The sequence below is a fragment of the Macaca mulatta genome, chromosome 10 (genome assembly GCF_049350105.2).
Source record: "Macaca mulatta isolate MMU2019108-1 chromosome 10, T2T-MMU8v2.0, whole genome shotgun sequence".
NCBI classification, from domain to species: Eukaryota; Metazoa; Chordata; class Mammalia; order Primates; family Cercopithecidae; genus Macaca; species Macaca mulatta.
Window position 1 is genome coordinate 69896379 of NC_133415.1, and position 17072 is coordinate 69913450.

At 37.3% G+C, this 17072-nt stretch overlaps 1 protein-coding gene and 1 pseudogene across 4 annotated transcripts in view; both read right to left on the minus strand.

The window, feature by feature from the left end:
- The window catches only part of MACROD2 (mono-ADP ribosylhydrolase 2), a 2066868-nt gene that overhangs the window by 1931143 nt on the left and 118653 nt on the right, over positions 1 to 17072 (minus strand). The gene's annotated exons all lie outside the window — the stretch shown is intronic.
- On the minus strand, positions 4124 to 5169 carry LOC144332037 (aminoacyl tRNA synthase complex-interacting multifunctional protein 1 pseudogene; annotated as a pseudogene).

Consider the following 17072-nt stretch of genomic DNA (forward strand, 5'->3'; position numbering starts at 1 on the left):
CCAGCTACTCAGGAGGCTGAGAAAAGATCACTTGAGCCTGGGGGGGTTCAAGGCTGAAGTGAGCTATGATTAAGCCACTCCACTCCAGCCTAGGTGCCAGAGTAAAACCCTGTCCCTAACAAAAAGAAAGAAAAATAAACAGATTTCTAACTATGAAAGTAAAATACAAATAGAACCCTAAGTAAATAGTATGTATTTTGTTATTCCCTGCAAATAACATTAACCATGAGTTGAAATTTATCTTTCAAATGTGTTGCTGTTTATATGTATATCTGAGAAACAAAGGGTCTTGTAAAGTGCTCTCTTAAGAAAATCCAAAGATCTAAAGAAAGAAGTATAAAGTCTCCTATATATATTCCAGTCAGCTAAATATATTTCAGTATTTACTTAAAATTCAAAGGCTGTCAATAAAGTCAAAAGGGTCAGGCATGGTGGCTCATGCCTGTATTCCCAGTGTTTTGGGAGGCCAAAGCAGGAGGACTGCTTGAGCCCAGTAGTTCAAGACCAACCTAGACAACATAGCAAGACCCTCTCTCAACAACAAAGGTAAATTTTAATTAACCAGGTGTGGTGGCACACACCTGTAGTCCTAGCTACTCTGGAGGCTGCGGTGGGAGAATCTCTTAAGCCCCAGAGTTCAAGGCTGCAGTAAGCTATACGGTGCCATTGTATTCCAGCCTGAGTGACAAGAGTAAGACCCTATCTCTGAAAAAATTTTTTTAATTTAAAAAGTCAAAGGACATGAAGCACACCGTTATCCAAATGTATTACCCAAATATCTTCAAATGCTAAAAAGTCATTTTTGGATTAAAGGTCTCTTGGGAGTCTACATGCCTACACTCCCCTTCCATTAGTGTGAATAATCAAAAACTAACTGGATTTCAAGTGGTACATTTAAATTGACATCTTCTGATGTTATTTCATCCAAATTATTTTGAGAGAAAGAAATGTTGCAGACAATTGTACCACTTCTTGTAAAGCTGCATTTAAATGACTCCTCATAAGCAAATGCCTATTTGACTTACATGAAAATACACACAAACTAATCTAGCTTACTTTGAATAAATGTAGATGGTTCTGCTATTTGACTGACTGTTAATATATAAAGGCTATAAACTATGTTTGTTTTAAATAAGAGAAATAAAAACATTTCATTTGAAACAAGTTTCCACTTGGATTTTAAAAGCCAAACAGTTGTTTTCTCAAGCCAAACTTCAGAAAACAATTCTTTATCCCCTGCTCAAGTGAAGAGTATACATTTTAAAGAAGTCATTATCCAATATGAAAACACTTTTTAAAAACTCTTCCATAACCTGAGCAACATAGCCCAGGCAACTCTGTCTCTACTAAAATTTTTTTTTTTAATTAGCCAGGTGTGGTGGCACGTTCCAGTAGTTCCAACTATTCAAGAGGGAGAGGCAGGAAGAGCACTGGAACTCAAAAGTTCAAGTCTGCAGTAAGCTATGATTGAGCCACTTCACTCCAGCTTGGGCAACAGAGCAAGACCTTGTCTCCAAAAAAAAAATTAAAAAAACACACACAATTATTTCAAAGTTTCTATATTTACAGATCTTGAAGATAAAATTTAACAAAACTTGTCCTTGAAATGAAATTCATCATTAGGAAGATTCTACTAATCTAAAATGTTCATAATTTATCTCCAAAAAATGACAAATTTATCCTAATTTGCTCTTATTTGAAAGGAGTGTCTTCTATTTAGCACCAAAAAATCCCAAATGTGAAGCCTTTTTTCCCCAAAAATACTGATCAACAAACCCTGCTTATGTGTTAATTATGAACTGCTAATACAGTGCTGTTTCTCTTCAGGCCATTAAAATAGTGGGAATATGCTGCTATAACGAATTTTCCTATGCTAACGGCAGATATTTTCTTTTTATTTTCTGAGACGGAGTCTTACTCTGTTGCTGAGGCTGGAGTGCAATGGCATGATCTCGGCTCACTGCAACCTCCACCTCCTGGGTTCAAGCAATTCTCTGCCTCAGTCTCCCAAGTAGCTGGGATTACAGGCACCTGCCACCACCCGGGCTAATTTTTGTATTTTTAGTAGAGACGGGGTTTCACCATCTTGGCCAGGCTTGTCTTGAACTCCTGACCTCAGGTGATTCACCCGTCTTGGCCTCCCAAAGTGCTGGGATTACAGGCGTGAGCCACCGCACGCAACCTAGATATTTTCTTAGTTTAAGAACAAAAAATGTCCAACATTTTTCCTACTATTCTTGCCACACATATTTTTTATCAATTTTCTCCTCTGCTAATCAGAGCCATTCATAAAAACTTAAGAAAATCTACCTCTTGGTAGATTTGGATGACCCACTGTAACCGAGTCCCCATGGTAAGATTCTTATAGACACAATGACATTGTCTTTCTCAGTTTGGTATATTTTATGAACACCGAATTATAGGCATACCTCAGAGATACTGCAGGTTCACTTCCAGACCACTTTTATAAAACAAATATTGCAATAAAGCGAGTCACACAAATTTTCTGGTTTCCCAGTGCATATAAAATTAGGTTTACACTAAATTGTAGTCTATTAAGTGTGCAATGACATTATGTCTAAAAACACAATGCACATAACTTAATTTTAAAAATACTTCATTGCCAAAACATGCTAACAATCATCTAGGTCCTCAGCAAGTCATAATTTTTGGGGGGATAGAAGATCTTGGCTTGATATTGACGGCTACTGACCGATCAAGATAGTGGCTGCTAAAGGTTTGGTTTGCTGTGGTAATCTCTTAAATAAGGCAATGAAATTTAAAACATCAATTCACTTCTTTTCATGAAAGATTTCTCCACAATATGTCATGCTATTTAATAGCATTTTACTCAGAGTAGAACTTCTTTCAAATTTGCAGTCAATCCTCTCAAACCCTGCTCTGCTTTATCAACTAAGTTTATGTAATATTCCAAATCCTATGTTGTCATTTCAACAATATTCACAGCATCTTCACCAGGACTAGATTCCATCTCAAGAAACTACTTTCTTTACTCATCCATAAGAAGCAACACCTCATCAGTTCAAGTTTTATTGCAAGATTGAAATAATTCAGTTCATCTTCAGACTTTCACTTCTAATTCTAATACTCTTGCTATTTCCATGATATCTGCTATGACTTCCTCCACTGAAGCCTTGAACTTGAATGGACCTCAAAGTCATCCACAAGGGTTAGAATCAACTTCTTCCAGATTTCTGTTCATGTTAATATTGTGACCTCCTTCCATGAATTACAAATGTTCTTAATGGCATCTAGAATGGTTACTCCTTTCTCTAGAAGCTTTCCAATTACTTTGTCCATATCCATCAAAGGAAACACTATCTATGGCAATTATAGCCTTATAAAATATATTTCTTAGATAATAAAACTTAAAAGTTGAAATTATTCCTTGGTGCATGGGCTGAAGAATAGATGTTATGTTAACATGACTGCTCTTTGTACATCTTCATTACAATTGTTGGGTAACTAGGTGCATTGTCAATGAAAAGTAATATTTTGAAAGGAATCTTTTTTTCTGAGCAGTAGGTCTCAAAAATGGGTTTAAATATTCAGTAAGCCATGCCACAAACTCATATGCTGTCATCCAGGTGTTGTGATTCTGCTTATAGAGCACAGGCAGAGTAGATTCAGCGTTAATATTAAGGGCCCTAGGATTTTGTAAATGTTGAATGAGCACTGGCTTCAACTTAAAGTCACCAGCTGCATTAATCCCTACCAAGAGTGTCATTCTGTCCTTTGACACTTTGAGCCAAGCATCAACTTCGTCTCTCTAGCTATTAAAGTCTTAAATGGTATCATCTTCTAGTAAAAGGCTGTTTCATGTATACTGTGAAAATCTGTTGTTTATTGTAACCACCTTCATCAATTATCTTAGCTAGTCTTCTGGATAACTTGCTTCAGCTTCTACATCAGCACTTGCAGCTTCACCTTGCACTTTTATGTTACGGACATAGCTTCTTTTCTTAAACCTCATAAACCAAACTCTGGTAGCCTCAAACTTTCCTGTTTTTTGTTTGTTTGTTTGTTTGTTTGTTTTTGGTACAAGTGGCAAATATATTCCTTTTTATAAGGTTTTCTCCAATGTATTTCAATAATGAAAGCATTTTGTTTTATTTTATTCCACTGTTGTTCATAGTTTGAACCCTACACACTCCCTTCCCTTTCATCTCAAAGGGAGCTCATTTGTATGCAGCCACACACTCATCATAGTATAAATATGAGGTGGGATCTGCTCCCAGAATCTTCTTAGGATTTGTTTCCTTGTTGGGCTCTCCAGGGAAAGCATCAAAAGTAATTCTGTCTCTATTAGGAGGGGCCAAGATTTCAATTTTCTCTGGTGAGCAAGCACACATGACCACTGCTTGAGATAATACTCCGCTCATCTTTGTAGGTTTCAGGTTACAGAGTAAAATCACCATCTGATTTTGCATCTGTTCAAGAGGAACATGATTCTCCAGACCACTGACAATTGTTCTTGGGATATTTCCCCAACAACTACATCTCCTACATACAAAGAATCTGCATCAGGATATTTTCTGATAGTTTTGATGCAACCAATTCAAAGATCTAGATGGGAAACATTTATTGGCTTAGAGTTGGTGCTTCCTGCTATTGGTGCTTCCTATTTTTTCTCCTTCTCTCCTTTCTTTTCAATTTTCTCTTTTGCTTTCTTTTCTTCTCCTGCTCCTCTTTTTATCTGTTCTTTGATACCAGAAGATATGGTTGTTACTGGTGTAGATTGTATCACATTTTCAGAAACCACATAATTAGCGTGCAGCGGAGTACCAGATGGAAATGGTATTTGCTTCATTCTGTTTTGAATTTCTGCCTGAATTAGCTCTTGTTTCCATTCAATTTCCTCCTTCACTTTGGCAGGTCCTACTCAAAGTTTCTTCTCTTCCCTCAAATTTGCCTACAAAATGGCTTTTTCCTTAAGTAGAGCAACTTGCTGCTTAAAATATTCAATGATTTGATCCACCTCTGCATCCTTCTGCTCCAGCCTCTTCAGAACAGCATAATTATTTGCCATTTTTGCCAAGAGACAACAGAAAATCATGAAGCAGTGGACAGGGGTTCTGAGGCAGCCTCAGCAAGAAGCAGGTAGGGACAGCTACCTGCATACCATGGCCCAAACTTTTTTTATGGTTTCCTCACCTCTCTTGGCCTTCACAGTATTGAAGAGAGTTAGGGCCTTACAATGAGGCTATGGCATAAGGGAACATTGTGGCTGATTTTATCATCTATCCAGACCAATAAAATGTTCTCTTTATCAGCAACAAGGCTGTTTCACTTCCTTATTATTCATGTGTTCTCTGGAGTAGCACTTTTCATTTCCTCAGGAACTTTTCATTTGCATTCATAATTCTGCCAACTGGCGCAAGAGGCCTCATTTTCGGCCTCTTGCCTTTTAACATGTCTTCCTCACTATGTTTAATCATTTCCAGCTTTTGATTGAAAGTGAGAGACATGTGACTCTTCCTTTCACTTGAACACTTAGAGGCCACTGCCGGGTTATTAATTGGCCTAATTTCAATACCGTTGTGTCTCAGAGAATAAGCAGGCCGGAGGACAGGGAAAGAGATGGGGGATCAGCCAGTTGATGGAGCAGTCAGAACACACACATTTACAGATTAAGTTCACTGTCTTCTCTGGGTGCGGTTGGTGGTACCCCAAAACAGTTACAATGGTAACATCAAAGACCACTTGTCCCAGGTCACCATAACAGATATAATAATAATGAAAAAGAAATATACACAACTATTATGTGCCCATAATAATTAAAAATTTTAAAAATTTTTAGTGAAAACTTTTAAATATTACAATTACCAAAATTTGACATGAAGACACAAAGTGCCTACGCCATTGGAAAACACAGTGCCAACAGATGTGCTCAGCACGGAGTTACCACAAACCATCAATTTGTTTTAAAAAATTAACAAACACACACCCACAATATGGAACACAGTAAAGCAAAGCACAATAAATGAGGTATGCCTACATGTACCCCCAAAATTCATATGTTGAATCCCTAACCCCCATTACCTTAGAATGTGTTTATATTTGTATAGGGCTTTTAAAGATGTAATTAAGTTAAAATGACGCCGTTAGGGTGGGCCCTGATCCAATTTGACTGGTGTCCTTACAAGAAGTAGAGATGAGAACATACAGAGACACCAGGGAAGCGCATGCACAGAGAAAAGGACACGTGATGCCATAGCAAGAGAGCAGCCATCTGCAAGCCAAGGAGAAAGACCTCAGGAGAAACTAAACCTGTTGATCTGATCTTGGACTGCCACCCTTCAGAACTGTGAGAAAAATAAAGTTTCGTTTTTAAGTCACCCCGTCTGTGGTATTTTGTTGTGGCAGCTATAGTAAACTAAAACAGAATACATGGGTACATTCACTTCATGTAACACTCAGGCTTCTATAATCCCGACATCCTGAGGGGAAAAAAGGGTATATCAAGTCACCAACTAAAATGTAGCCAAGAGAGTATGATAACAAAACAAGATGCTGAATATTTCAGAAGTTCTTCATTGGTTTCTAGAAGTTATTCTAAGTTTAATTCAATCACATCCAATCCAGTGCAACCCAATCCAATAAAGTGGCTATTTCTTTTGAACAACTCCAGGGATTCAAAGACAAATGAAACATGATCTTTACCCTATTTTGCTGCTAGTTTTTTTTTCTGAAGATATATTTAAAAAGTGTTATGCTGTGTACTTGTGAAACTATAGAAAATAGACCAAACTATTTTCTAATGCATCATTAAATGATAAAAGTGTGTTGTAAACACTATATGCAAAATGACCCTATTTCATAAATATGTACGTGCATGTATAGAGTGTGTGTACATGTATTACACACTGGAAAAACCACAGGAAATACACATACAAAAATATTAAGAATTGTTCTAAGTGGTACAATTATGGTAACTCTAATTTTTCTTCTTTTTGTTTATCTCTACTGAACTTTTTGTTTTAGAAAAAAAGCATTATGAATTTTAAAAGTAATCTTACCCCAACAAAGGTAGCCTAAGCCTGAAATTATACAAGATTAGCCCCCCAAAAATGAAGGAAGCAAGTGGCTGTCAAGATTTTAGAATTTCACTCTAAATTCTGTGAGTTTGCTTATTTTTTACTGTGGTAAAACTTACTTAACATAAAGTTAACCTTTTGAAAGTGTAAGTGAAATCTAGTTGTATATAGAACATTCAAAATGTTGTGCAACCACCACCTTTATCTAGTTTCAAGACATTTCATCTCAGATCCATTAAATCTCGTATCCATTAAACAGTCACTCCCTATCCCCTGCTTTGTCATCCCCTGGCTACTCCCATACTGCTTTCTGCCTCCATTATCTATTCTGGGTCATTCATATAAATGAAAGCCTACAATATGTAACCTTTTGTGTCTGGCTTCTTTCACTCAGAACAATGTTTTTGAGATTCATCCACATTGTAGCATATCTTAGTATTTCATTCCCTTCTATAGCTCAATAATATTTCATTGTGTGGATAGACCACATTTTGTGTATCCATTCATCAGCAGATGAACATTTGGGTTGTTTCCACTTTTGGGCTATGAGAAAAAAATGCTGCTATGGACATTCATGTCAAAGTTCTTTTGAAAACATATGTTTTTAATTATCTTGGGCATCATATCTAGGAGTGAAATGGCTGGGTCATTCCATGGTTATATTTAACTTTTTGAGGAATCCCCAAAATGTTTTCTACAGTGGCTCCACTATTTTACATTCCTACCAGCCATGTCTGAGTGTTCCAATTTCTCAGCATCCTCTCCAACACTTTTTATTCCACTCTCACCACCTCCCTTATTTTTGTCATAGCCATCCTGGTATCTCATTATGGTCAGTTAGGTTATAATACTCTACACACATCTGACATTTCAGTTTCAGGATCATGTAAGAAGTGCCTAACAATTGTACAAAGTTCTGTGATGAAATGTTTAAATAAATCAATATCCACTAGGAAGAGGGATAAGGCTAGAGTTACTTTAATTAGTCAATTTAGCTAATGCTAAATTTAGGACATGGGAGGTGAAAGAGGAACACATTAGCCCATTAAGTGCCTAGTGGATATCTGGTCTTAATGGGTAAGTAGGAGCTCACATGGTATATTCCCTCTAAAGGTGGCCTAAGCCATGGAATGAAATAATGAAGTTTCAATTCAATTAGGCATCCCAAAAGAAATGAAATAAAAAACAGCTTGACACCAATTTCAAGAAACATTCAATAAAATGGTATATATTGGTCACATTTCCTCAAAAAGAATTTTACGCATGCACTAGGAATTGGATGCAGCTTATACTCAATTTATACAAATAGAAAATAAATCGTCCTTTGAAGACTGCCATTTGCTTTTTGGAGCAAAGAAAACATGGTTCAAGAGAAAAAAATGGAAAAAATACCACTGATACTACCATAAATCTCCATTTATTTTCAAAAATTAAACATACATGAAAGAAGAAAGAACGAACTAAAATGCAAGTGGCAGGAGAGAGAGATTTTAAATACCACTAGGGAAAGGTAAGCATCTTCAGGCAACTACTAAGTTGTATCTCTAACAAATTTCAGGGGAATTTTACCACTGCTGATCACAGACATATTTTTATTTCCCCACTCCTTACTTACTCTCTTCACTATTTCCTATTCTTCCTTGATTCCTCCCTTCCTTCCCTTGCCTAAGCATTAAATCTGCCAGAAACCACTGACATTCATCAGCCTTTACAGTGCACTCAAGGGCCAGAAATGCCACCATTCTGGAACAATGATGATTACCTCTACCTTCAGATATGAGATTTGATTTTCTAAAGCCCACTATTTTAGAAGGCTTCATTAGGTAGGCTGGTATCTAGGGAGGCAGGACTTGATATTTTCTTGTCCAAGGGAGACTAACAATATGCCACACTGTGAGATTTCTTCAAAGGGCCTAGGCAACCAGGTGAAGCACGGAGCTGGGGTCTTAGTTATCTTCCCTACATCTTTACCATGGATGCTGCAGTGCTGATGAAGGTGAGGCTCCTTCAATAAGGAGCATTTCGGTAGGAGAGAAAGAGTATGACCAATGCCACACAGCAGCTGAGAAAGAGTTTGTTGATATGTCCAGAAATATAGAGAGAGTGCACATTGGAGATATAACTAAAGGTCCCATATGATTTATCAGGGACAAAAATAGGAGCTTCAATTAATCAATAATAATGTGACTTTACTTGTATAAATAATTTAAAGTTTTGTAACATTCAGACTATGTTTGGTCAAAATAAGGGCCATAGGTTAAGAATTGAATACTTTCTGACAATCAGATTACACTCACGGCTATGTTTCAAGTATTAAAATTATGTACCCTATTCTCCGCATTTGTCCATGAAACAGGCTAATTTCTCTTTGGTACCATACTACAGAACTAGCCTCATCCTCTTGCTTGATAACAATCTCATCAAAAAACACTAGTTTGGTGCCAGGCCTGAGTTAAACTGCAATGTGGAAGAAGACGCCACTGTCTGTAATCCTGTATAACAGATGTATTTCTCACACACTGGAAAGGAGTTTTATGGACCAGATAGACAGACACAGACACTGTGTGGATAAGAGGGGTGCACCTAACAACCCCAGGAGTCTAAGATGGGAAAGTCAAGGTGACAAAACTGAAAAGTGAACAGATGGAAGCATTCTATAGTTGTTCAGAACTTCTGCACAAGATACTGTTCACCTATTTATTGTCTCCTATCCAAATATGTACTATTCACAGAAGCAGAGAAAGAGTTTGCTGGAAGGTAATTTTCAAATATTCGTTCTGATACCCCCTTGAGAAGGAATTAGTGATCTTATCATAGGGAAAATAGATACCCTTTAATTGGATCCTCCTTGGGAATCTTCTCATTGACCTCCCTCAATGAAATAATCCCAGGTCTTTTATATAAGGAGAAAAGGGTTACAGATTAACTGATGAGGAAAGTAAGCTGGATGAATTAAATAATAGCTAACAGGAATAATGTTTCAGAATAAATATACTGTTCTATAGTTTACCCTAGGTGCAGTATTTTTACAGCTACTATTCATGAGCATTGACAATGTGCCAGGGATGCATGCTTTATTTTACTTAGTCCTTACAACGACTCTAAAAATCTTATTGTCTCCACGTAAAAGATGAGGAAACAGAGATTCTGAGAGGAGCTAAGTGACTTGCCACAGATAGTAACTAAAAGAGAGATGATCCAAATCCAAGCTTCCTGAACTCCATATGTGTTGGAGTAGTTGCATGCATAATATAGTTATGTTATTTTACCAAACAATATCTGAAACTAGGCAAGACTAGCAGGTTTAGAACCTTCACCAACAACATAGGACTGTATTATCCAAGAAGACCTATGTAATATTATTGATAGCCTAAAAATGTTTTAATGTCTTTTATACAGCAGGAAGAAATTAAAGGGGAAAAATTATTCATTTATGTCTCTAAATTAAAAGGAAAATCAACTTTAAAATAAGCAGTAACTGGGGTAACTCTTACACCAAACAATTACAGACTTTCAATATAAAAGAGGTATAAAATTAATAAAGCAATTTAGCAACTAAGGTATTTTCATACCAATAAAAGATCAATATTTTGTTAAAAGACATAAGAAAGCTTCTTTTAGTTTTATCATTTCAAGTAAAAAGGAGATCAATAGAAAAGCAGTCAGAGGTTACTAGAAAAAAAACATATCTGCAGAACTGTTTCCTTTTTCAAACCAACAAACCAAAAATACTCAACAAGAATAACACAAAACTGCTCAGAAATTCAATCAGACCAAAATATAATACTACTTATAGAGGTTTTGGTTACTATCCACACTTCATCTAACTAAATACTTCAAAAGATAGAAGGTTCACTGAATATTTTAATAGAAACCATATTGTTTCAATACCACAGAAAGACAAGGAGTCTTAAAACCCCTCCAGAGTTCAACCTACAATATCAATCTAATATCATGAAGTACATGTCAAGTTTCTACTGAATTATTAAGTACCAGTAACAAAGCAACCCAAATCAAGGAAAGGAAAAGAAGTGATTAACAGGAAATAGGGTCCTACTCATGGTTCTGCCACATAGGGCCTGCACATCCTTAGGTACGTTACTTACTCTCTCTAGGGCTTGGTTTCCCCGTCTATGACATGAAGCATTTGGCCTGGATTATCTTTCAGTTCCTTTCAAATTTTAAAATCATAAGACAGTATCACTTTCTACCTCCTAATCTATACACAATGACTGTGCACCCATGACAGAATCGTTAAACTAGTTTTCTCATTTCCATGCTTCCAATTTTTGTCTCAATGCTTAAGCTAATAGAAACAATATCAGATTTAAACAAATTACCACACATTTACATTATAAAAATAAAAATACTTTTTTCCCTTCTAAAAAAACCGGTACATATGCAGAATATGCAGGTTTGTTACATAGGTATACGTGTGCAATGGTGGTTTGTTGCAGCTATTGACCCGTCCTCTAAGTTCCCTCCCCTCACCCCCCACCCACAACAGGCCCTGGTGTGTGTTGTTCCCCTCTTAGTGTCCATGTGTTCTCACTGTTCAACTCATTATGAGTGAGAACATGTGGTGTTTGAGTTTCTGTTCCTGTGCTAGTTTGCTAAGGATGAATCCTTTCAGATTCATCCACGTCCCAGAAAAAAACATGACCTCATTCCTTTTTATGGCTGCATAGTATTCCATGGTGTATATATATCACATTTTCTTTATCTAGTCTATCACTGAGGTCATTTGGGTTGGTTCCATGTCTTTGCTATTGTAAATAGTGCTGCAATAAATATACACGTGCATGTGTCTTTATAGAATGATTTATATTCCTTTGGTTACATACCCAGTAATGGGATTGCTGGGTCAAATGGTATTTCTGGTTCTAGATCCTTGAGGAATAACCATACTGTCTTCCACAGTGGTTGAACCAATTTACATTCCCACCAAAAGCATAAAAGTGTTCCTATTTCTCCACAGCCTTGCCAGCATCTTTTGTTTCCTGACTTTTTAATAATCACCATTCTGACTGGTGTGAGATGGTATCTCATTGTGGTTATGATATGCATTTCTCTGATGATCAATGATGTTGAGTTTTTTATTGTGTGTTTTTTGCCCACATAAATGTTTTTTTTTTTGTTGTTTTATTTTTTGAGACAGAGTCTCACTCTTGTCACCTAGACTGGAGTGCAGTGGCACGATCTTGGCTCACTGCAACCTTTGCCTCCTGGGTTCAAGCAATTCTCCTGTCTCAACCTCCTGAGTAGCTGGGATTACAGTTGCCCACCACCACACCCGGCTAATTTTTTTTTTTTTTTTTTTTTTTTTAGTACAGAAGGGGTTTCACCATGTTGTCCAGGCTGGTCTTGAACTCCAGACCTCAAGTGATCCACCCACCTCAGATTCCCAAACTGCTGGGATTACAGGCGTGAGCCACCAAGCCTGGCCTTAAATGTCCTCTTTTGAGAAGTGTCTGTTCATATCCTTTGCGTAGATGGGGTTGTTCATTTTTTGTTGTTTTTTTTTTCTTGTAAATTTGTTTAAGTTCCTTGTGAATTCTGGATATTAGATCAAACATACTGTCTTAAATTCAGCATAATTACTAGCTTTTGCCTAATATACCTGTTAAGTCAGGCAAGAAATATAAGTACATTTATTTTCCTTTGTAGCATTAAGGATTTTCTTAGCACAGGCTATTTGACATATAAGTGTCAAATGGAAAAGGCAAAAAATGGCGAGGCCTGTAGGGCTAGCTAGGTCCTTAATATTTGTAAGTTGAAAGAACAAATGTATCCATAATAGTAACGATTCTCTTGTTTAGGATTTTTTTTAGTGTCAATCCAGGAATGTTACAGAAACACTTGAAGCACCAACAGTGACCAATAATGTGGATGGGTGTTAACAATCACAGTCATGGCCAGGCGTGATGGCTCATGCCTATAATCCCAGCACTTTGGGAGGCTGAGAGGGGTGGAAGGTCAGGAGTTCGACACCAGCCTGGCCAACAGGGTGAAACCCCATCTCTACTAAAAATATAAAAAATTAGCCAGGTGTGGTGGCAGGCACCTGTAATCCCAGCTACTTGGGAGGCTGCGGCAAGAGAATCACTTGAACTCAGGAGGCAGAGGTTGCAGTGAGCCAAGATTGCACCAGGTAACAAGAGTGAAACTGTATCTCAAAAAAAAAAAAAAAAAAAAAAATCACAGTCATTTGGCCAGGTGCGGTGGCTCATGCCTGTAATCCCAGCACTTTGGGTGGCTGAGGCAGGTGGATCACTTGAGGTCAGGAGTTCGAGACTAGCCTGGCCAACATGGTGAAATCCCATCTCTACTAAAAAAAAATACAAAAATTAGCCGAGCGTGGTGGCGGGAGCCTGTAGTCCCAGCTACTCAGGAGGCTGAGGCAGGAGAATTGCTTGAACCTGGGAGGCAGAGGTGGCAGTGAGCTGAGATCACGCCATTACACTCCAATCTGGGTGAGAGAGTGAGACTCTGTCTTTAAAAAAAAAAAAAAAAAATGGTGATTAAAGTTGTCATTTATAACCATGCTTTTGAGTTCAATACTGAACTAATGGAAGAAATATGAATACTAATACCTTCCAGCCACTTGTGGAAGCCCATTTGAGATCAGAACAACACTGAAAACAACAGGCAATACAGGCTAGGCCATCCAGAGAATTTGGAAGAAGGGTAGAATAAAAATGAAAAGTCTGTATAAGTTGTCTTACCAAGTATTATGGTGAAGGAAAGGGCTAACAGCATAGTTCTGGGGAGCTGCCTTCCATTGTGAGATCCTCATTAGTGTTGAAATATTAGATTTAGGCCGGGCGCGGTGGCTCAAGCCTGTAATCCCAGCACTTTGGGAGGCCGAGACGGGTGGATCACGAGGTCAGGAGATCGAGACCATCCTGGCTAACACGGTGAAACCCCGTCTCCACTAAAAAATACAAAAAACTAGCCGGGCGAAGTGGCGGGCGCCTGTAGTCCCAGCTACTCGAGAGGCTGAGGCGGGAGAATGGCGTGAACCTGGGAGGCGGAGCTTGCAGTGAGCTGAGATCCGGCCATGGCACTCCAGCCTGGGCGACAGAGCGAGACTCCGTCTCAAAAAAAAAAAAAAAAAAAAAGAAATATTAGATTTAAAAGTTCCTTTCAATCATCAAAAAGAATGGTTTAATGCTCTAGAAATCCCCAAACTTTTCCAAAGGAGAATTTGTATTTCTCCTCAGCTAAATAGCAATGGAGAAAGTCAATGTTCAGGTTGAAAGGTTATAAATTACTATGCAGAAAGAATGCCAGTGGCAGAGTCTAATCAAATTAATTGACACTCAGACTCAAATCCTCTGTGAGTCCTACCAACACTACCCTGTTTAATGCCTTCTAAACTTTGAAGAAATACTAGAAAACATAACATAAAGAAAAAAGTTCAGTAGATGCAATTATATGAGGAAGCCAAGTTTTGTACAAACAAAACTTATGACAAGATAAACTAAAAAATATATATGTAGCCAATACCACAAATGGTTAATATACTATTATATTCACCTTTATTGCTGTATAACAAATTGCCACATACTCGAGAGCTTAAAACAATATTCATTTATTAGCTCGCATTTTCGTAGACCAGAAGTACAGAGAAAACTGTGCTTTCAAAGGATTAATGTAGTCATAACCATGACGATGATGAGTCAGACCCATCCTGATAATCTTCCTTTCTTAAATGTGCTATATAATATTACCTACTCATGGAAGTAAAATCCATCAAATTTACAGCCCCAGGGATTACTCAGGGCCTGTGTCCTGGTGGGGGAAGTATGGAGAATCTTGAAGAACATCTTAGAATTTTGCCTGCTGCAATTATATAGGGAGATTATATAATATGTTCCAAAAATATATTTCAAGATACCAAATAAAAAAGAGAAAGTGACATGGGCAAAAAGGCATGAGAAAAGCAAACCTGAGGAAATGGAATCTTTTGGAAAATAATTTCCAAAGGAAATGAAGAGTCATGAAAATGTGAGAACTCCTTAGCCTACATACCATTCCTGAAAATATAGGAAAAAAGATTGCTAAAAAGAAAAAACTATGCTGTGAATATACTGGCCTCCTCTCGGTTTTCCTAGCACCATATAAACAACTCTAGAAGGTCAGTTTCTACATGGTATCTGCCTATCTGCCTACCTGCTTACCAAATACTTTGAGCATAAAATCCAGAAACCATATCTCATTCATCCCTCTATTCCCAGACCTTAGAACGTTATCTGCAAGTATTTGTTGAGTGCCAACTACATGACCATCACTGAGTTAGGCATCAGGACACACAGTTGTGTAATCCATGCTCTGATGTACCTTATTTCTCATAATTTTCATAAAAAGAAAAGAGTTAAAGTATCAAAAGTTCTATAGTCATTGTACATAAAGTACTAGGATCATAAGAGTCAACAGAAATTGGAGGATTGTTGCAAAGTTAAATGGGACCTTGAAAGCTGAGTAGGAATTCACTAGAAAGATAAAGCAGATAGGGAAATAGAATATTGTAGGGGAGGATAGGAAGTAAAGAATATACTATGTAGCCACATAAAATTATACACAGTAATTATTATTATTTTTTTTTTTTTTTTGAGACAGAGTCTTGCTCTGTCGCCAGGCTGGAGTGCAGTGGCATGATCTTGGCTCACTACAACCTCCGCCTACCGGGTTCAAGTGATTCTCCTGCCACAGCCTCCCAAGTAGCTGGGACTACAAGTGCATGACACCACACCTGGCTAATTTTTATATTTTTAGTAGATATGGGGTTTCACCATATTGCCCAGCATGGTCTGGATCTCTTGACCTCGTGATCCAACTGCCTTGGCCTCCCAAAGTGCTGGGATTACAGGCGTGAGTCACCGTGCCTGGCCTAAATACTACATTAAAAATGTTAATATTAAGTAGAAAACTCAGTATACCACATCAGATCTGGGTTCTAAGTCATAAAAATGCAAACAAAAAAGTATATAAATTCATAGAGACGAACAGGAAAAAATCAACACAGTGTGCTTGAAGGTGGAGTAATCAATAATTTATTTCTTCTTACTTTATTTACATTATTATGTTTATAATATCATCTGTGCTTCCAAAGAAATTTTAAATAAAAAGAAAAAAAATTGCATTAAAAAATAAATAAATCCACCAGTTAGGACAGCCCCGTCGATACAAAGTAGAAAACCTCTATGTCTAAATCTATTTACCACCATTCTAACTAAAAGTCTTGATTATAGGAAGCAACTTACTCAACCATTCATTAATTCCGCAAACACTTCTTGAGTACTAACAATGGGCCAGATATGATAAAGAGCACTGGAGATACATAAATGGATAACACAGTCTCTGCCCTCAGAAAGCTTTTGTTCTGTTAAATCACCATAGTGAGAGGAATATATTATTTGGTAAATGCATTTTAATAATAGCTGATTAGACAAAAATTGCATTTTAATAATAGCCAAGAAGATAAGATCCTCTAAATAATAGTTCACTTTATGAGTGGAGGCCTCCGTTTGACAGAATGAATAGAATCGCTTCCTACCTCAAGTATACCAATTACAACAGGGTCAAAATCTATCATTGCTGTCAAGTAATTGTCTTTCCAAGATTCATGAATCAGCCCCATCTGATTCTCAAATTACATCAGTTCTATCACAATGCAGGGCAATCTGATCAATGTCTCCACAGATGGCTCAGTATATTCACAGATCTAATATCTCGGCTTACTGACGGGGAACCTTTTTCTTACGTGAAGGATAATGTCTGAATGCCCAATAATTCCAACCGAAGTTTACTTACTGGATCTCAAGTTTCATAAGGAAAATCAGAATCACTATAATTTGTGTATTTCTGTCTTATTTTATTTTGCTTTTTTTTTTTTTTTGGGGGGGGGTCTTCCTTTATTCTCAGGTTTTGCCATTTATGGCCATTTATTTATGTAGCCAATATAGAAAAAATACACAAATCTCAATTTCACTCTTAAAGTCTTGAAACTAT